General features: G+C 46.3%; 1 protein-coding gene and 1 long non-coding RNA gene across 3 annotated transcripts in view; one reads left to right on the top strand and one right to left on the bottom strand.

Annotated features, from left to right (window-relative positions):
• GYPC (glycophorin C (Gerbich blood group)) overlaps positions 1-21,234 on the bottom strand; it is a 42,506-nt gene that overhangs the window by 6,732 nt on the left and 14,540 nt on the right. The gene's annotated exons all lie outside the window — the stretch shown is intronic.
• LOC126078516 (uncharacterized) overlaps positions 12,063-21,234 on the top strand; it is a 296,796-nt gene continuing 287,624 nt past the window's right edge. For both annotated transcript variants that reach the window (XR_007518068.1, XR_007518067.1), the window contains exon 1: positions 12,063-12,168. This is a non-coding gene — a long non-coding RNA (uncharacterized LOC126078516). The remainder of the gene's footprint in view (positions 12,169-21,234) is intronic.

Here is a 21,234-nt window from a genome sequence, read left to right as displayed (position 1 = left end):
ATTATTATTGTCAATAATACTGGTACAACCTCGGGGAGAGTAGGATTCTCAAAAATGGGTACTTAATGTTCTCATATGCTATTTGGCAAATATATCACTCTGATAATCAGAAAATCCACCTCTCGTAATTGATCCAAGAGAAATGATCTGAAAAGGAAATAAAAATTTATGTACAGGAAAGCTTATGACAACGTGGTTTCAAGTGGAAGATAAAAAGAGAGAAGGAGCTCAACACGCCACATTTGGGAACTGGTTATGCAAATTGTGATCCACCCATGATTAGGCAGTGATTAAAGTGATATATGGGGACTCTTAGTGAAAAGAGGAAGTACTTATGGGGGGATGCTAAGCGAAAGGAACAGGACCCTGTAAATATTAATCACGTTAACTATGCAAAAGGTTCTAGAAAAAGGAACGAAAGAAAATACACCTAAACTGGTAATGGATGGTGGATGGGGAACTGTGTGGGGTATTGTTTTAGAAAGTATAATTTTCTGTACTTTCTAAACATCCATGTGTGTTGCTCTTACAGCTAAGAGATGGGTGGATCTTCAGAACCAGTTGTCATTTCACAGAACCTTCCAAGCCTTGGCCTAGCAGGTCGGCAAAAGTCGCAGACCCCAGCCCCTACTTGTCTTGCCTCACTGCATCCAGACCCTCTCTCCTATGTCTCCACTCACCACCCTTGGGTCATTGTTGGGCAGTGGAGCCATGGCCACTCTCTCTGAATGACCTTGCTGAGACTTGTGTTCATAATTCTTTGTCCAACCTGGTAAGATGCCAACTTGAAAGCAACTAACAGGCAGCATTGCTGACATTGCAGTGAGCGTGCACTCATCAGTTGTTAGGATCCTAGCACTTCAGATTGGAAATGACCCTTGGAGACTCTCCTGGCCAGCACTGCCTGGCTCTCCCGTTGGTTTGCAGCCGTGCAGACCACAGGCCCCTCTCTGTGGGTACAGCTTTCCCTGGGCTGTCTGTTCAGAACCTGCTTCCTCCTCTGTCCACCTGCCTCCAGGACCCAGCACTCCACCCAGCACTGGGCTGAGTTACACCATCTCTCTAAGCAAGTTCCTGAGCTGGCCTGAGGCTTCCACTGTGACTCTTTATATTGTTTGGGGGGAATGAGGTACAAATGGACTACAAGCAAACTTTGTCAGCAGGTTTACTTCACGCCCCCTTAACAAGTTAGGCCTAAAGACATGGATAAGCAACTCTTCATTCCCTATTTGACTTTCATTCCCATTTCCACAGTTCTGCCTATGGCAAGGAGGCAGGAGGCAGAGGAGGGCCCCAGCCACGCAGGGGAGGCAGCCTGGGGAAGAGGGCATGGACCTACAACAGGACACAGCGTCCCTCTCCTCCCGTCCATGCCCCTCAAATATATTCCGCTGCATGGTCTTTCTCCCTTTCTGCATCTTGGCCAGGTCCATAATTTGTGGTCACCTCAAAGGGAAGAAAAGTCCAGTTAAAGCAGAAATTGGTTTCTCACACCTGATTTAAAGCTCCCCCTGTGTGCTCAGCCTGATCCACAGGGAAAGGCCCTGGCAGCTCTTTCCCCCTTACTCCCACGGGCTCTGCTGCTCTGGACCCTCCTGACTTGCACTGGGGAGGGGAGCGGAGGGAGAGGGTCTTTCTACTTGACCTTGGCAGTGGTTGGTTCGGGGGCGGGGGCAGTGGTGTTTCAGTGGTGAATTCTCACCTTCCATGCTGGAGAATTCCTGGCCAATGCACCTCGTGTACAGCCGCTACCCACCTGTCAGTGAAGGCCTGTGTGTTGCTATGATGTGGAACAGGTTTCAGAGCAGCTTCCAGACTAAGAGAGGCCTAGGAAGAAGGGCCTGGTGATCTGCCTCCGAAAATCAGCCACTGAAAACCCTGTGGATCACAATGGTTCTACCCCCAGTCAGTCATGGGGATGGCACAGGCCTGGGTAGTGTTTCATTCCGTTGTGCAAGGAGTCACCATGAGTTGGGGGCCCAATTCAATGGCAGCTAACAACAATAACAACAACATCTTGTGAGCAACAAGGAAGGGAACTGACTGACATCCCCTCAGGCCTACCCTGGTGGGAAAGCCCCTGGCTTCTATGCAGTCACCCAGCCTGGGCCAGGCTCTCCTGGGTGGGGCACTTTTCAGAAGTCATGCCCAGTGCCTCCACCCCCTGCTCTGCCAGGTGGGGTTGTGCTGAGACTGTGCCTACTCTACCGTCTGCTTTGCCCTAACATCAGATCCCTCACATGTGCTGAGATGTCCACTGGTTCTCCCACACAGGCAGGAGCGACTCCAGGAGTGGGTGCCAGCTCCAGCTGGCATGCAGGCTCGTTGCTCTGAGGGGTCTCTGGGACCCCTCCTCACCAGGCTGCAGGCGGGGAAGGCCAAAATGACTTTGTGGGGGGCAACACTGCGGGATGGTCTCCTATGGATTCCCTTCTGTTCTGCTCTCCATAACGTCAGTCTAGCCTTCTCTCAGACAACTTTCAGGGGTGGCCGGTGGACTGGCTTGGACATCTTCTGGGATGTGTCTACAGCCTCTTTTAAATGTGAGGGCACTGATTGCTTATTTTCTTCAGCTTTAAGTCATTGAAATTCCTACATAAGATGCATTCCACATCTTGTTCACACGTGTGCACATACACACCCACATCCACGCATACACACACACTGGCACGCATGCATGTAGACGTGGGTATGCACACATCATGTATGCCACTCGCACACACAGGGGCACACACGCGGGCACACACACGTGCACAGACATGCATACAGAGCACATACACAGTCACATTGCACATATATGCACATGTGTGCACATATGCATACTCACGCATGCACACGCGTGCAGGTGCACACCTGGCCTCCCCTGGCCCTTAGCCCTGCTGGTGTCTCCTCACTGAGGCTGATGCATGGACCCCTTTCAGGCACAACCCATCACTCACTCCTCGGGGTTAGTGACTCTCACATCCCAGCCCAGGATGAGGCACCTGGGGGTGAGCGAGATCCAGGAATTGCTTGGTTAAACGCACATGTGGTGGGGAAAACATCCCGCAAGGAGCAGCTATGCTTTGCCAGGAGATCTGAGGCCCAAAAGGACAGTGCTCACCCAGGAAACCAACCAGCAATAGTTCTCCAACCTAATTTCAAGCGTGGAGAGGAGGCGAGGCTGAGGACCCGGCCTCTCTCGCAGGAAAGATCAGAGGCTAGTGTTATGATGCCTTTACCCTGGTGCTAACCCTAGACACCTGGCTGCCTTTGAAGCATTTTTTGAAGAGAAATGTTACCTCCCCGGACCCCCACAAAAGCAGTCCTCACCCCAGGGAATGGTGCCCCATGAGAAGGGCCTTTGTCTGTTCTTCCACTAATTTCTCTGGGAAGGTTGGGAAGTGCCCTGAGGTTAGGCTGCCCCCTGATGCGCATCACCAATGACCTGATTTCTTGAGGCATTCTCTAACACCCCTTCTCACTAGAAGTCTCCTTTCCTGGTGGGCTCACTTTACAATTGCCTGTGTTGTTTCTGTAGCCCTGGCGGCACAGGGGTTAAGAGCTTGAGTGTTAACCAAAAGTTCCAGCCATTCAAATCCACCAGCCTCTTCTTGGAAACTCTATGGGGCAGTTCTACTCTGTCCTGTAGGGTACCTATGAGTCGGAATCGACTCAATGGCATATAACAACAAAAATGCTGTTTCTATTTCTTATAAGAATCATTGAAGAGGCTGTTAAAACTTCTGCTATTTTACAGACAAGGAAAATAAGACTCAAAGAGGTTGGGTAACTTGCTCAAGCCACACTGTGGTTACCAGGGAGGTGAGAGTTGAAGCCAGATCTGCTGGACTCCAAAGCTCATTTCAGATTCATCCATTCAACAGCTGTTCAGCCGGTGCCCACTATGTTCCAGGCCCTGTTCTAGAACCTGAGGACACAACAATAAATAGCATAAAGCCCCTGCCCTTAGGGAGCTTCCATTCTAGTGGAGGGAGCAGGTGATGTTGTTAGGTGCCCTTGAGTTGGCTCCTACTCATAGCGACCCTATGTACAACAGAACAAAACACTGCTAAGTCCTGCAACATCCCCATAATCATCGCTGTGTTGGAGCCCATTGTTGCAGCCACTGTGTGAATCCATTTCATTGAGATTCTTCCTCTTTTTCTATGATCCATTTCTTTACCAAGCATGATATCCTTCTCCAGTGATTGGCTCCTCCTGATAGCATGTCCAAAGTACTTGAGATAAAGTCTCTCCATGCTTGCTTCTAAGGAACATTCTGGCTTTGTTTCTTCCAAGACAGATTTGTTTGTTCTTCTAGAAGCTCATGGTATATTCAATATTCTTCACCAACACCATAATTCAAAGGCATCAGTTCTTCAGTCCTCCTTATTCCTTGTCTAGCTTTTATGTGCATATAAGGTGATTGAAAACACCATGGCTTGAGGCGGGTATCTTTGCTTTTTAACACTTTCAAGAGAACTTCTGCAGCAGATTAGCCCAATGAGATGTTTCATTTATTGACTGCTGCATCCACAGGGGTTAATTGTAGAACCAAGTAAAATGAAATCCTTGACAACTTCAATCTTTTCTCCGTTTAACATGATGTTGCTTATTGGTCCTATTTTGAGGATTTTTCTTTGATGTTGAGATGTAATCCATACTGAAGGCTGTAGTCTTCGATCTTCATCAGTAAGTGCTTCAAGTCCTCTTTGCTTTCAGCAAGCAAGTTTGGGTCATCTGCATACCTCAGGTAGTTAATGAGTCTTCCTCCAGTCCTGATGCTGAGTTCTTCTTCATATAGTCCAGCTTCTCAGATTATTTGCTCAGCATGCTAAGTATGGTGAAAGGATACAATCCTGATGCACACATTTTTCTGATTTTAAACCACTAAGTATCCCCTCATTCTGTTAGAATGACTGCCTGTTGGTCTATGTACAGTGTCCACATGAGAACAATTAAGTGTTCGGGAATTCCCATTCTTCACAATGTTATCCATAATTTGTTAGTATCCACATACAGTCAATAAAACACAGGTAAACATCTTTCTAGTGTTCTCTGCTTTCGGCCAAGATCTCTCTGACATCAGTAATGATATCCTTTGTTCCACATCTTCTTCTGTATCTGGCTTGAATATCTGGCAATTCACTGTCCATGTATTGCTGCAATCACTTTTGAATTATCTTCAGCAAAATTTTACTTTCCTGTGATATTAATGATACTATTTGATAATTTCTGTATTCTCTTGGGTCACTTTTCTTTGAAATGGGCACAAATATGGTTCTCTTCCAGTCAGTTGGCCAGGTGGCTGTCTTCAAAATTTCTTGGCAGAAATGAGTGAGCACCTCGAGCACTACACCTGTTTCTTGAAACATCTCAATTGATATTCCATCAATTCCTGGATCCTTGTTTTCCACCAATGCCTTTAGTACACTTTGGTTATATTCCTTCAGTACCATTGGTTATTGATCATATGCTACCTCCTGAAATGGTTGAACGTCAACCAATTCTTTTTGGTAGAGTGACTCTGTGTATTTCAACCATCTTCTTTTAAGGTTTTCTGCACCATTCAATGTTTTGCCCATAGAATCCTTCAAAATTGCAACTCGAGGCCTGAATTTTTTCTTCACTTCTTTCAGCTTGAGAAATGCCAAGTGTGTTCTTCTCTTTTAGTTTTCTAATTCCAGGCATTTGCACATTTCATTATAATACTTTGTCTCTTGAGCTGCCCTTTGAAATCTGTTCTGGTCTTTTATGTGATCATTTCTTCTGTTCATTTTACCTACTCCATGTTCAAGAGCAAGTTTCAGTCTCTTCGGACATCCATTTTGGTCTTTTCTTTCTTTCCTGTCTTTTTAATGCCTTTTGCTTTGTTCTTATATGATGTCCGTGATGTCATCCCACAACTCGTCTGGTCTTCGGTCATTAGTGTTCAATGTGTCAAATCTGTTTGTGTCCATCAGTGTTCAATGCATCAAATCTATTCCTGAGATGGTCTCTGAATTCAGATGGATTATGCTCAAGGTCATATACTGGCTCTGCGGACCTGTTTTATCAGCTTCAATTTGAGCTTGCTTATGAGCAATTAAAGGTCTTTTCTACAGTTGGCCCTTGGCCTCGTTCCTACTGATAATATTGACCTTCTCCATCATCTCTTTACACAGATGTAGTCGACTAGTTTCTTGTGCATTCCATTCGGTGAGGCACATGTGTATAGCTGACATTTATATTGTTAAAAAAAAAGCACTTACAATGAATAGGTTGTTGTATTGCAAAATTTTATCATGAGGACTCTGGCGTCATTTCTATCACCAAGGCCGTATTTTCCAACTACCAATCCTTCTTCCTTGTTTCCAACTTTCACATTTCAATCCCTAGTAATTACCAATGCATCTTGGTTGCACGTTTGATCATTTTCAGACAGCAGAAGTTGGTAAATGGTTTCCGTTTCTTTATCCTTGACCTTAGTGGTTGGTGCATAATTTGAATAATAGTCGTATTAACTGGTCTTCCTTGTAAGCATATGGATATCATCCTATCATGGACAGTGTTGTACTTCAGGACAGATCTTGAAATGTTCTTTTTGACAATGAATGCAATGCCATTCCTTTTCAATATGTTATTCCTGACACAGAAGACCATGTGATTGTCTGATTCAAAATGGCCACTACCAGTCCATTTCAAGTCACTAATGGCTAGGATATCAATCTTTATGCATTCTATTTCACTTTTGACCACTTCCAATTTTCTTGATTCGTATTTCGTGCATTCCACATCCTGATTATTAAAGGATGTTTGCAGCTGTTTGCTCTTATTTTAAGTTGTGCCACATCAGCAAATGAAGGTCCCGAAAACTTTACTCCATTCACATCACTAAGGTTTTCTCTACTTTAAGGAGGCAGCTCTTTCCCAGTCATATTTTGAGTGACTTCCAGGCTGAGGAGGCTCAGCTCCCAGCACTATATCAGACAATGTTCTACTGCTATTCATAAGGTTTTCACTGGCCAACTTTTTTATAAGTAGATTGCTAGGTTCTTCTTCCTAATCTGTCTTAGCCTGGAAGCTCTACTGAAACCTGTCCACCACGGGTGACCCTACTGGTATTTGAAATACTGGTCGCATAGCTTCCAGCATCACAGCAACACAACAGCCACTGCAGTATTACAAACTGAGAGACCAATGGTGGGAGGTGATGATAGCTGGTTTAAAATGTGGATGTATGGTAGAAGGTTAGGGGGTGATACATGCTATAAAGGAAATATTACCTGCTCAGAGAGGGCTCCCCTGAGTACCCTCCCTGAAAAGCCCCCCTTCTCCCCCTTTTCCTTGCTCTCTGGGGAGGTGACATTTGAAGTGAACAAGACAGTGAGTCCCACAGACACTGGAGGGAAGAGTGTTTCAGGCAGAGGTCAGCTAGTGCCTGCCGGAGACTGGAGCAGGTGAGGCAGCTTCCAGGATGAACAAGTAGACTGTGGCCTAGCAGAGTGAGCGAGGGGCAAAGTGGTAGAAGACACAGTGGAGAGGACTCGAGGAACAGCCCATGTGGGGTTCAAGTCACAGTAAGGAACATTCTATCATTTGAGAGTGACAGGGAGTCACGGAAGTCTCCATATGATCTGTTCACATGTGGGAGCCTGGTCAAGTCACCCTGGCTGCTGTGCCAAGAATGGTCTCCAGGGTCAGGAGGGAAGAGACATGGCCACAGTGCAGGCCAGGGTCTGTGGTGGCTTGGACATGGACAGTGGCGGTATAGGTGGTCAGGACTGGTAAGGTTTTGGACATATCTGGAAAGGAGGGCCAGCAAATTTTGCTGATGGATTAATGTAAAGTGTGCAAAAAAAAAAAAAAAGAGTCAAGATTTTTCAGAGCAAGGATAAAGTTGCTATTTACTAGGAAGGGGAGGTCTGGGAGGAGGAAATCGGCAGGGGTCGGAGGGAGGGAGGATGAGGAATCCAGTACTTGGGGCAGGACATGCTATGTTGGTTTGTACTGCAGGCAGTTAGATATAGGCATCGGAAACTCAGGGAAGGGCTAGAGGCTTAGCCAAAGGAGTCTTCAGCATCTAGACCGCACGTACCACTACGGGGCAAATGACTGTGAATGAAGAAGAGAAGAGGACCAGGGCTAAGTTTAGATCACCATCACCTCCTCCAAGAAGCTTCCCTTGATTTCTCCACAAGGACTGTGTGCTCCTTCCTCTCTTCCTGCAGGGGTGGCAATCCTTTTTATAAGGGTCCAGATTGTAAAATTTTAGGCTTTATAGCCCATACATGGCCTCTGTTGTATGTTCTCCTTTTCTTTCTTTTTCTTTTATTGTTGCTTTTCTTTTTTTAACAACCATATAAAAACATAATAAGCCATTCTTAGCTAGTTGCCACACAAAAACCCACCCTGGGTTGGATTTGGTCCCTAGGCAATAGTTGCCCAACAAGTTGCTTACTCCTTCACTACGACACTTTGCTGTTGCCTGTCCCTCCACTGATTTTTGAGCTACGAGAGAGCACGGATTGTATTTTACACCTCAACATTTGACACCAAACCGTGTCAAAGAATATGTGATGTTGCATAAAGTATCCTCTGACCCCTGACTTTTATCATTTCACTTTTTTTCTACAAACCTGCCTCTCACACGCTGGATAAACGACATCTGTATGATCTTCCAAGTCAGCCGTTAAATGGTCACTCAGCAGATGTACACTAAGCTTCCAATTATGTTAATGGATGCTATTTATTAAGTTTCTGGTATGTACTAGCCCTTTGTAGAGGCCTGGGGATACAGACATGTGTGAGTGTGTGTGTGTGTGCATCTGAGTATCTCTGTGTGACTCAGTGTGTGTGTCTGAGTGTATGTGTCTGAATGTCTTTCTGTGTGTGAGTCTGTGTGAGTGTCTGTGTGTGCCTGCATGCTTGTGTGTATCTGTGTGTGTATGAGTGTCTTTGTGTGTCTGAGTGTGTATACCTGAATGTCTGTCTATGTCTGTGTGTTTGTGAATGTGTGTGACTATGTGTCTGTGTCTGTGTGTCTATGTGTATCAGCGTGCCTGTGTGTGTAAGGGTGTGTATGTGGGTGTCTGTCTGTGTGTGCATGCACACATGCCATCGCACATGTGGTTCAAGTACAGACTACCGACCTCTGTGTGCCCCAAGTCGGCTGATGTGCCCTCTGCAGCCCTGCTTGCTCTCCAGCTGGATAGCATGTGCTAATCTTTACGACTTCTCTGGAGGACTTAATTCACTTAAAAATCATATAATTGTATTTTCAGCATAATTAGGTACCCAATTACATGACTAAATGTCCTCAGTCAGGCTGCATGTGTAAATAATGATGATTTGGTTAGCCATGCTTTGTTACTGGGTTCCCGGAAGGCTCATCAGTTGGTGATTAGGGTGCAGAAAATGTTTTCCCCTTCCTTCAGAGGTCTGACAGGCAGGAGTGCAGGGCCCTGTGTCAGAAGGCACACAGGATGGCGACGGCAGCAGGTATGACAAGGAACACCCCTGCCTCAGATTTCCAGCCACAGCCTCAGGTAAAGCCCTTGGATGGGAGCACTACTCATGCCACATTCTAAAGAGAGGCAGTTGCGTTTCCCTACAGAACATGCTGAGGGAGGCCAGTGTCGTCCAGAGACAGCAGAACCAGCTTGTGGGTGAGAAGGCTAGTGACGAGATGGCAGAGGAGGAGTCTCAGAAGGATGTAGGGTACAGGGAGTTGTTCCCCTCTGCTCCCCAGAGTTGCTTCTCCTCCTCCCAAGCCAATGAGTGGCCCCAAGAGACCACCTCAGAGATTTGAGATTGGTCTGCAGGAAGGGACAGCCTGCTCATCATAGAGGCACACTGAACCTCATATTCTCATGTGTAAAATGGGAGGATTAGAGTATCAGATGAGCAACAAATGAGACAGCATGTATAGAAGCATGACATAATAGTGGCTGGTATCCAGTTTATATGCAATATTGTTTTTATTAGATGCCGTCAAGTTAATTTTTGACTCAGAGGGACCCCATGTGACAGAGTAGAGCTACCCCATAGGGTGTCCTAGGCTTTAATCTTTATGGGAGCAGATCATCTGGCCATTCTCCTGTGTAACTGATGGGGGAGTTCAAATCACCCTTTCGGTTAGTGTCCAAGCGCTCCTTTATATGCAATACATATTAATTGTTATTGTTAGAGGGGACATTGGTAGTTCAGTGGTAGAATTCTCATCTTCATTGTGGGAGACCCGAATTTGATTCCCCACCAAGGCACCACGTGCATCCCACTGACAGCCATCGCCTGTCTGTCGGAGGAGGCTTGCACGTTGCTCTGAGGCTGAACAAGTTTCAGTGGAGCTTCCAGACTAGGACAGACTAGGAAGAAAGGCTGGGTGGTCTACTTCTGCAAATCAGTCAGTGAAAACCATATGGACCACAGCTGTCTGATCTGCAGCTGTTAATGGGGATGGTGTAGGATTGAGCATCGTTTGTTCCATTGTGATGGGGTCGCCACGACCAGGGCCTGACTCCAAGGCAGCTAACAACATTTTGTCACCGATGCTGCTGCTATTTATTTCTTATTCTGTGAAGTGCTTGAAAAGGGTGATAGGAAAGAGAGGGTGCATTTTGATCTAAATATTGGGAGAGTATTTTTTTTTTTATTGCCTAAGGCAGGGGTGAAGAGGGCAAAAGTGTGTCAATACACTGCTCTTTCCAAAAATCATCTTAAATTGCTTCAAAGAGGCAGCCTGAATCATGGTACAGTGGGCGTGGCTTTTGGTGCCAGGAAGATGTGGCACTGAGTCCTGTCTCCCCAGTCCCCTGCCTGAGTCCCTCTCTCACAGGGGAGGAGGGAACACAATGGAGACAACGGATGCTGATGTTGCAGGGGCCGGTCCCTGTGGTGGGGTTGTGGGCAGGGAGTGCTTAGTTTATCTTTGGAAGGGTGAAGCTTCCTGCTGTTGGCCTCCATTGTTCTCCAAATCCTGTCTTCTGGGCCTCAGGGCAGGAAAAGACCTTCTTCAGGAAGTGGCTGATTCAGCACCTCACTCTGCTGCCTGCAGTGGAGCCAGGAGCTGCTCTACACTGTGACTCCTGATTCGGACAGGTTGGTGCTGGCTCTTCCCTATAAATGGAGGCACTGTGCTCTGGGAGGAGACACCTTTTCTCTTTCATGCCCCCCCTTCACTGCCCCCCTGTCTCCCTCTATTTTCCTAGCTGATGAAGTTACTCCGTAATATATCTTGATGCATCACCTGGGCAAGCTCCCTGCTTTGTCTTCACAGTCAACTGTCCCGGTCCTGTGATTTATATCTCCCCAAAGTTAGTATTTTAAAAGCAAAGATGCCATAAACACATACATAACTTTGAAATCCCATGACATAAATGCACTGCCATCTAAATTAAGTATTTCTTTCATAGAAAGTGACAAATGCCTTGGAGACTTATCAAAGAAAGTCAACAGGCTTAGATGTTTTTTCCCTTCAGAATTGTGCATATGGTGTGGTTAAAGTCAAAAGACCGGTCAATGTCTAATGGCTAACAGGAATGGGTGACCTGGAACGCACTTGCTATTCCAGTGCTGCTGAGGTAAACAGGATGCGCTGGTCATCATTGCTCATCAGGATCTTAGCGCTTCCGAAACAGGTTTGAAACCTAACATGTAATCTTAGGGGAAGAAGGGCAAGGACAAACACAACTTACTATTTGTCAGACTGGTGTATTAACTTCTTTGACAAAATCAAGAAGCCTTTGCTTAAGCAAAGACAAGCAAACCGGTGGAAATAGAAATATCCAAAGAGATATTACCTGACTTTCAGGTAAGTTATATTTAAGAGATCAGGACTGGGGGAGCCCAGAGAAATCAGATTGTTTGAAGAAGTACAGATTTCAAATTCTTATATTCTTTTGAATTCGTTTAAAATGAATGAAATTTTTCTTTTATTACCTTTCAAGTAATTCTTTTTTGGTATTGTTTTTGGAAATATAAGAACTATGTTTTTTAGGAAAAGGAAAGAAAGAATATGAATGGCTAAACCCAGTACATATTGTGAGTTTATTTTCCTCTCTTTTCCTTGTCTTATTACTTCTTCCAGCGTTCCTACCACATTCAATACTAGTCATCTGCTTGGATGAGTAGCGGGCAATGAAAGGTCTGGAAAACCAGATTAAGGAAGCTTGGTCTTGTCTTGTAGGCAATGAGCAGCCAATGCAGGTAAGTGATTATAGAAAAGGGGAGTCTCTAGAAATTTTAAGGTAGCACGGGGGTGGGAAGAAGGCTTGGAAGCTATAGAGAAAGGATCAGCATCACACAGTGAGAGATCAATGGGTGATGGCAGCGGGCATGCAGAAGAGGAGATGGTGGGGGGGAGGAGTTCAGGAGCGCAAACTCGATAACGTCAAGAGGCTGGGGGTTTGACAGTTTGAGGTTCCGTAAGGATGGTGAATAAAAGTTAATGAAGGGAAGGGAACATCAGCATGGTGGGAGAGGTGGAAGAATTATGAATAATAATTTATTATTTCATATTTATATCTATCTATTGAATCACTTTCACAATTAACATTATTTAAAATGTATTAAAAATAAAGACCGGCCTCGGATTTTCAAATTTACTCAAAGAAATGGGTTTTTATCCATTATGGGAGGCATCCCATGGGATGGGTGGAAGGGGTGGGCTAAGAAGGTAGCCTGGGATAGCTTCACTGGGATGTGTTCTAAGACTAGGTGTGCTCGATCCACCAGAGGCTTTGCAGTCAGGAGCTGGCCTAAGACAGTGAGTGTGGACTTGCTTACAGCAGGATCCTTCACTAGTGGCTCTCAATCCTGGTGGTACTTTAGAATCATCTAGGACACTTATAAAACACCATGACCAGGTCCCATCCTCTTTGGGTTGACAGACGGAACACAGGATAAAATACAGGCTGCTCAGTTAAATTTGAATTTCTGATAAACAACATTTTTTTTTTTTTAGTGTAATACTCCCCAAATCTGCATGCCAGATCTCCAGACTGTTCAGTTCTTTTTCTGAACTTCTCCTAAGGGAGAAGAAACCCTGAAGGGAGGCCCTGGGGCCTCCCTGGTCAAGCCCAGAGTCACAGGTGCAAGCCAGATTGGAACGAAGTTTTAGAAAAGGCGGAGTCCTTACCCGATCATCCACTTGCACATCCTGCCTTTACCATGTGACCCCCTTGCAGGTCACTCGGACTCCAACCCCCTTACAGGTCACTAAGACTCCAACACAATGTGTTGAATTTGAGTGGCTCAAACGCATGCATGACCGCCCTCCCGTGGGAGACACCACCCCCACTGCCATGGCAGGGCCCAGGCCTTTCTAGAGCACCTTCTCCATCAGCCTCCTTATCAAACCCTTGTCCCTGCTTGTCCCCAGCAGGTCCTATTGCCTATGGCCACCGGAGTGTGTTGGTGTCTGAGACACTAAAGAAGGTTCCTGGTCTTGCAAACTGAGCACATATAAGTGGCCCTATTTCCTAGGGGCAGGGCCCTGGGGACAAGGCAACTGCTGAGTACTGGTCCAGCCAACATTATCAGCCCTAGGCCTGAAGGGGTGGGGCACCAGATGCCCTGCAGCCACCTGATAAGAGGCTCAGCTCTGCTCACACAGTCTGCTGCCCTACTGCCTGAGGCTTATCAGTCAGGCCTGGGCCAAGCAGCTCCTTCCACCAGTGTGAATAAAGGAGAGGAGAACAGTACTCAGAAGAAATATAACGCCCTTGTACACTCAGACACAGTCCAACAAGTGGTGGGCTGAGAGACGGGCCTCGTGTCCTGCCATTGAAGACAGAGTTGGCCCTCTCCTCTCCCACTCAGAGACAAGGTCCCCAAGACCCTCATCAGAGAAGGACCACATGTGTTCACCCCACTGAGGACTGAGTCAGGAGATCCCCACCATACCCCATCTAAAGTCTCATAGAGACAGAGCTCATCAAAGAGGCAAGCCCCCAAAGGTGGAGCTTTTCAGGTCTCGTCATCAGTGTGTGTGTGTGTGTGTGTGTATGGGGGTGGGGGCAGTGCTTTAGCATGGAGCTATTTGTCCTCTTAGAAGGGGAGTATGGAAGCACATGGTGCTATGGAGGAGATGCTATTTGCCTGGAGGGAAGCCCGTAGGGTGAGAGTCTGTGGAATCAACTCCAAATTCTAGTCCTGGTTCTGCCATTTGCTATTGATGTGGTCTTGGGAAAGTTACTATAACCCTTCTCCAAAGCCATTAGGAGCCCTGGTGGCGCAGTGGTTAAGAGCTTGGCTGCTAACCAAGAGGTCAGCAATTCAAATCTGCCTACCGCTCCTTGGCAACCCTATGGAGCAGTTCTACTCTGTCCTCTAGAGTCGCTATGATTCAGAATCAACTTGATGGCAACAGGTTTAAGGTCATTTACTCAGGATCACTCAGGCCCCAGACCCCTCTTTCAAGAAAGTGCATAACACCACTCTCCTCCCCAGGAGAAAGCGCACCGATGGCCCTGCCCTGGGCACAGAGATCTCTCTTCCTGCTAACTCCCTCTTCACCCTCCACTGTGCCAGGCTGTGTGATGACAGAATGAGATAAGAAATGTGAACATGCTTTGGTACATGCAAGTGATTCCAGTACAAACAGAGGCCCAGGTGGCCAGGCTTCCCTCAAGACCCAGACTGAGGGGTGGTAGAATTTCATATGCTACAACAGGTGGCAGAGGATAGTCCCATTATCTCTCCCCCATTTCACCTGCCTGACCTCATCTCCTCGTCTCCCTGCCACCACACGAGCCTCCTGGCTGTTCCTTGATCAGGGCAGGCCTGTTCCTACCTCAGGGCCTTTGTACTTGCTGAGCCCATTAGGTCTTGATACCGCTGTGTATTTGGATACCTAGCTTTCTTCAGGTCTTCCTCAAACATCACCTCTCCACGTGAAGCCTTCTCTGGCCACATTATTTAAAATGGCACCCCCTTGTAACTCCTCTAGGCTCCCTATTTCCCTTCCTAGCTTGACTGTTCTCCGCAGCATTCAGCACCACCTGACATAGTGATATTCCACTCTTGTGTCTTGTTTAAGCCCACCCACCCCCACTAGAAGGCAATCCCCTTTGGATTATTGCCATTTTATTCACTGCCATGTTCCCAGGACCTAGATGAGGGCCTGGCACATAGCGGCACTCAGTGGGGTATGACACAGGCTCCCTGGTACAGGGGCAGAGACAAAGTGGACATGGACTTGGGGCTCACCATTTTATGATGAGTCAGACGTGGGCACACTTCAACCCTGGTTTCACCTACAGATCTTAGGAATGGGGTTAACAACCTATGAAGGATTGAGAGGCTTTAACAGGCTAATGATTAGGGAGGTGCCCGCCCCCCTTTCCAGCACCAGTGATGTTGTTGTTAGGTGCCGTTGAGTTGGTTCTGACTCATAGTGACCCTATGCACAACAGAATGAAATACCGCCCGGTCCTGAGCCATCCTTACAATTGCTGTTATGCTTGAGATCATTGTTGCAGTCACTGTGCCAATCCACCTCGTTGAGGGTCTTCCTCTTTTCCGCTGGCCCTGTACTCTGCCAAGCATGATGTCCTTCTCCAGGGACTCATCCCTTCTGACAACATGTCCAAAGTATGTAAGATGCAGTCTCACCATCCTTGCCTCTAAGGAGCATTCTGGTTGTACTTCCTCCAAGACAGATTTTTTCATTCTTTTGGCAGTCCATGGTATATTCAATATTCTTCACCAACACCACAATTCAAAGGTGTCAACTCTTCTTCGGTCTTCCTTATTCATTGTCTAGCTTTCACTTGCATATGATGTGATTGAAAATACCATGGCTTGGGTTAGGTGCACCTTTAGTCTTCAAGGTGACATCTTTGCTGTTCAATGCTTTAAAGAGGTCCTTTGCAGCCGATTTGCCCAATGCAATGTGTCTTTGGATTTCTTGACTGCTGCTTCCATGGCTGTCGATTGTGGATCCAAGTAAAATGAAATCCTTGTCAACTTCAATCTTTTCTTCGTTTATCATGATGTTGCTCATTGGTCCAGTTGTGAGGATTTTTGTTTTCTTTATGTTGAGGTGCAATCCATACTGAAGGCTGTGGTCTTTGATCTTCATTAGTAAGTGCTTGAAGTCCTCTTCACTTTCATCAAGTGAGGTCGTGTCATCTGCATAACGCAGGTAGTTAATGAGTCTTCCTCCAATCGCCAGTGATGAGCACTGCTGTTTTTCTGAGTGTGGGGGCTGGTAGCTGATGTCCCAACAGCAGGTCTCCAGGGAAAGCCTGTGTGACATGGGGCTGTACCTGTGGTGGGTCTTCTTCCCACACCTGTGTCATGCAGGTGAAGGATTTCTTCAGGGCAGCTGAGCTCCATGTGCCTGTATTACAGAGGGGTGGGAAGTCCTCGGGGAGGTGGTGGGAGCACGAGGAAGATAAAAACTACAGAAAGAGGCCCCCCCTGGCAGCCTGGGCAGTGACAGATCAAAGCATGGAGCAAAGGTGTTTTGTGTCTGCCCAGGTGAGCTGCTGCTCTGGCCTGAGACGGTAGCTGACTTCAGCTGACCTCTGACCTTCTTCAGTGGCTTCTCTTCTACCTGTAAGCTGTGTGGTTCACAAAAAATGGCACATTGAGGGCCTGGTGAATGCTAGGCCTGAAAGTTTCACATGGGAGATTTTCCTGCTGGTTTAAGTCAGGGCGTGGCAACTTGTTCCATAAAAAGCCAGAGATGAAATAATTCAGGCCTTGCTGTGACCCCTGAGCACTGTATTCATAGCCCCAAAGCAGCTATAGATAACGCATGAGAAATGGGCAGGGCTGTGTTCCAATAAGGAGTCGTCAGATGGTGCAAACGGTTAATGTGCTCGGCTGCTAATTGAAAGGCTGGAGGTTTGAGTCCATGCAGAGGTGCCTGGCATAAAGGTCTTGGTAATCTACTTCTGAAAGATGATAGCATAGAAAACCCTATGGAACATAGTTCTACTCTGCACACAGGTAGCCATGTGTCACAGTCAATGCAGCGGCAACTAGTTTTTTGGTGTTCTAATAAGACTGTTTATAAAAACTGGCCGTTGGCTGGATTTGATTTCTGAGTGTGGCTCGCAGGCCCCTGGTTTAAGTCTTCGTGTTTCTGAGTCTCTCACTGTTGCCTTTCAGTCTAACATTTACTGAGTGCTTGCCCTGTGCTAGGTCTATTCCAAACACTTCACCTCGTGTCTTCTCATTTAAGGTGGCAGTGGGGATAGACCCAGGCCTGTCAACTCAAGGCCTATCCCTTTCAAAGTGCAGCACTCACTGCTAGAATGCAGGCCCACCCCTCAGTGCCTTGGCCATGTTCACAGATTACAGGGCCTGGTGCACCACAGCTTCATTTCATCCTTGAACAACATTGAAGGTTGTGAAGACACAGGTATCTGCTGGGGAAGTTGAGCCCAAAGATGTGAAATCACTAATGTAAGTCTCCCTCACTGGTTAACAGTAGAACCAAGACAACCGCTGGTGAGGTGACATGGTGGGGTGGGTCTGCTCAATGTGGTCCTATCTTCTGTTAAATCTTCCTGGTCTGCTGATGAGGATGTGGCCTGGACCTCCCTGACATGCCTCTGCTGACCCCTCTCTGGGGGACTGCACTGGGTTGGTAAGGTCCTGCTTACACAGGGACTCTCTCAGGGGACTCAGGATCCCAGAACCAGGACAGATGGCATATCAGAGGGACCTTGGCCTGTCTAAAACAAGGGTGTAGGCAGAGGAGGTCAGAGGGAGCTCTGGGAAGCTTCCTGCTGCAACACTGGAGGCCCTGAGTGGGGGTGCTATCTGCGAGGGACACCGGGAACAGGCACAAACAAGAAGCCAGCTCCATTCATTTTCCTTGGCGAGAGCCCCACGCACCGGCCTCAAAGAAGAACCGTCTCCATCAGTGCTTCTGGGCAGGGGCAGGGCTGCGAGGGACTAGTCCATTCTCTGCCCAGACAGTCAGCCTGTTCCCACAGCTGGGACAAGGAGGGCCAATGAGGCCAGAATCAGAGCATTGTGCCTCCAGGACAGGCCACCTCTGGGATGGCTGTTGCCAACGCACAACCCTGGACACAGAAAGAGCGAGGGCAGTGGGGAGAGTCAAAGGAGACCCACAGCCTCAGGGGATGAGGCTCAGCAGGGCCAGTGAGTGGGAAGCATTATCTGCCAGGCACCTGAACTCTGACAGAGCACCACGGATTTCACCCCCATGCCCTCAGAGACCTCCCCCAGAACTGTCTACTCAAATGAATAGTTTAAAAATAGCCTTGTTCCAAAAGGACTCTTCAGAAGTTCCACTATTCTTACATAGGAAGTGACTGAGGGGTGATCACCAAAGCCTGATACAAACTCAGGGAGTTAAAAAGCCCATTGAACCAACTTCCTTTCACTCCTCCTGTTAAAGATAACTCTGTTTCTTCCCTGGCACCCTCGCTTCCTACACATGTGGAAGGGGATCTTCTGACGTGGATAAAAGAAGGGCTGGAATTCTTGGGTGGTACAACAGTTAGTGTGCTCAGCTGCTAACCAAAAGGTTGGAGGTTCACATCTACCTAGAAGTCCCTTGAAAGAAAGGCCTGGTGATCCTCTTCAGAAAAATCAACCTTTAAAAACCCTATGGAGCACAGTTCTACTCTGACAGACATGAGGTTGCCATAGGTTGGAGTCAACTACATGGCAACTGTTTACTGGTTAAAAGACAGACCAGGAGTTAGACCGCCTAGGCTCAATTCACAGCCCCACCACTGACCAGCTGTGCACCACCTGGCACATTGTTACTTAGCTTCATGTAGCCGTTTCTTCATCCTTAACACCACCCACAGTTTCCACCTGACAATGTGGATGGTAGCTCAAGACCAATAACACTAGCTAATGCTTTCTCTGCCCTTACAACAGGCCATGCCATCCCTGCTACGTATCAGGAGCTCAGTATATTGGTACTGCTTTTTTTTTCCCCCTATTTTACATACTTGCAACTTGTCTTTACTGAAGTAATTCCCCATAGAACACTCTCAGCAATCAACATTGAACATTGAAAACCTGTGCCTTCAAGAACAAAATTTTAATTCAAGAAGATGAAACTATAACCAGTTAAGCAGGAATTCATTATAATTTACTATTAGTTAGAAAGGTACCAATTTGCATTTGGAGGGTCCTGTTACTTGAAGTTATTATTTTAATATCTAAATATCCATTTAGCTATTTCCGTGAATAATTATAGTGAGTAATAGGCAATTTGATCTAAAGCCTGAATTTGCATAATAAATTTCTCACTGCAAGAAGGGGATGCTTTTTTACTCCTATCTATCACGATGTGTGTCTTGCTGCACCCAGAAGCCTAATCATGCTTGGAGGACCGACTGGGATTGTGTCTTACGCTTTCTTTGTCTCCTCCTTAATCCCAGTGACTGATGGCAGGTGGACACACCATAGCCCAGATGTTTTCAATGACGGCAGAACCAGGGGTGCATATGGTCATTAGTAAATATTTGTTGATTAATTGCTTTCATAATAGAACTTTTCTATCCAGTTTCTCTTCCAATTTTTCAGAATAAATAGGGTTCCCAAATTTTGATAAAAACTTTTCTTGTGGAGAAAGTGCTTAACTGGTAAAATTGTGTGGACACTGCATTCTGGCTATAGGCAAATGTTTAAGCACAGTGAGAGCGTTTAGTGGCTTCCACTTGAGACCTTGATCATGGGAATATCTAACATGGAAGGATCATCTGAGATCCAAGAGCCAGAGTAGCATCACGGACAGCAAATGGGAACTGAGGAGAAACCAGTTTAAGGCATCAGTTAACCATTCTGGAAGGGACCAGGCAGGGCTTTTCAGACATGGTCACAGGCAGATCTCAGTGTCAGAGGGTGCCTTCTAGGGAGTGAGCCATCGCCACGGGTCACTGGGCGTGAGGGATGTTACTAGGCCTCTTATCCCTGACTCAGCTGGGTCAGGGAGGCTCCTTATCTCTTTTACATAAGAGATAAGAATTAATTTTGTAAAAATGACGCTGTTCTTAAAAGTAATAAAAATAATTAATTGCAATGGTGACTTGTAGCTGTGATGCCATGTTTTTTCTCTTTTTGGGGTCGGAACCCTGTGTGGGAAAACACTCCTTTGGAGTTCAAGGACGTGCGGCCTTTGTTCCAGAGGAGACCAGCACTGTTAATATGCCCGAATCACCGCAGCGAAGGGCCTGCAGGGCCCAAGTTGCTCTGAATCATGCTTTGACTTGCTTTGTTCTCTGGTATTCTTAGGTCTTGCTCCGTAACTAGTCTGAAGACTCTTTGGAGATGGGGTTTGTGTGTCTTCATGTCTCACACGCAGTAGGTACTTGTTGAATTAAAATCAAAGTCACCAGATTGGATTGTGATGATTCTGGACTTCACTAGAACTGAGGGGAAAGCCAAAAGCTTGTGGCTCATGTCACCTGCTACCCAAGAAATCCCTGCAGACTTGGGCCCTATAAGAGGACCCAGACCCTGTGATGGGCTGAGAGTAAAGAGGGATGTGTGTGGGGTCAAATCTGGAGAGCTGACATGGATAGGAAGACTTATTGTAAAAACGTCTATTCCACCAAAAGCGATCTATAGATGTAATGCAATTCCGATGCAAATTCCAAAGACATTTTTTAATGAGATGGAGAAACAAATCACCAACTTCATATGGAAGGGAAAGAGACCCCACATAAGTAAAAAAAAATTACTGAAAAAGAAGGACAAAGTGGGAGGCCTCACTCTACCTGATTTTAGAAACTCTTATACAGCCACAGTAGTCAAAACAGCCTGGTACTGGTACAACAACAGATAAATAGACCAATGGAACAGAATTGAGAATCCAGACATAAATCCATCCACTTATGAGCAGCTGATATTTGACAAAGGCCCCCAAATCAGTTAAATAGGGGAAAAGACAGTCTTTTTAACAAATGGTGTTGGCATAACTGGATATCCACCTGCAAAAAAAATGAAACAAGACCATACCTCACACCACACACAAAAACGAACTCAAAATGGATCAAAGACCTAAATATAAAATCTAAAATGATAAAGATCATGGAAGAAAAAATAGAGATGTTAGGAGCCCTAATACATGGCATAAACAGTATACAAAGCATTACCAACAATGCAGAAGAGAAACTAGATAACCAGGAGCTCCTAAAAATCAAACACCTGTGCTCATCCAAAGACTTCACCAAAAGAGTAAAAAGATTACCTACAGACTGGGAAAAAGATTTTAGCTATGACATTTCTGATCAGTGCCTGATCTCTAAAATCTACACGATACTGGAAAAA

This window comes from Elephas maximus, chromosome 6, assembly GCF_024166365.1.
Source record: "Elephas maximus indicus isolate mEleMax1 chromosome 6, mEleMax1 primary haplotype, whole genome shotgun sequence".
Taxonomy (NCBI): Eukaryota; Metazoa; Chordata; class Mammalia; order Proboscidea; family Elephantidae; genus Elephas; species Elephas maximus.
Note: the sequence above shows the minus strand (reverse complement) of the source record. Positions and strands in the feature narration are given on the sequence as shown.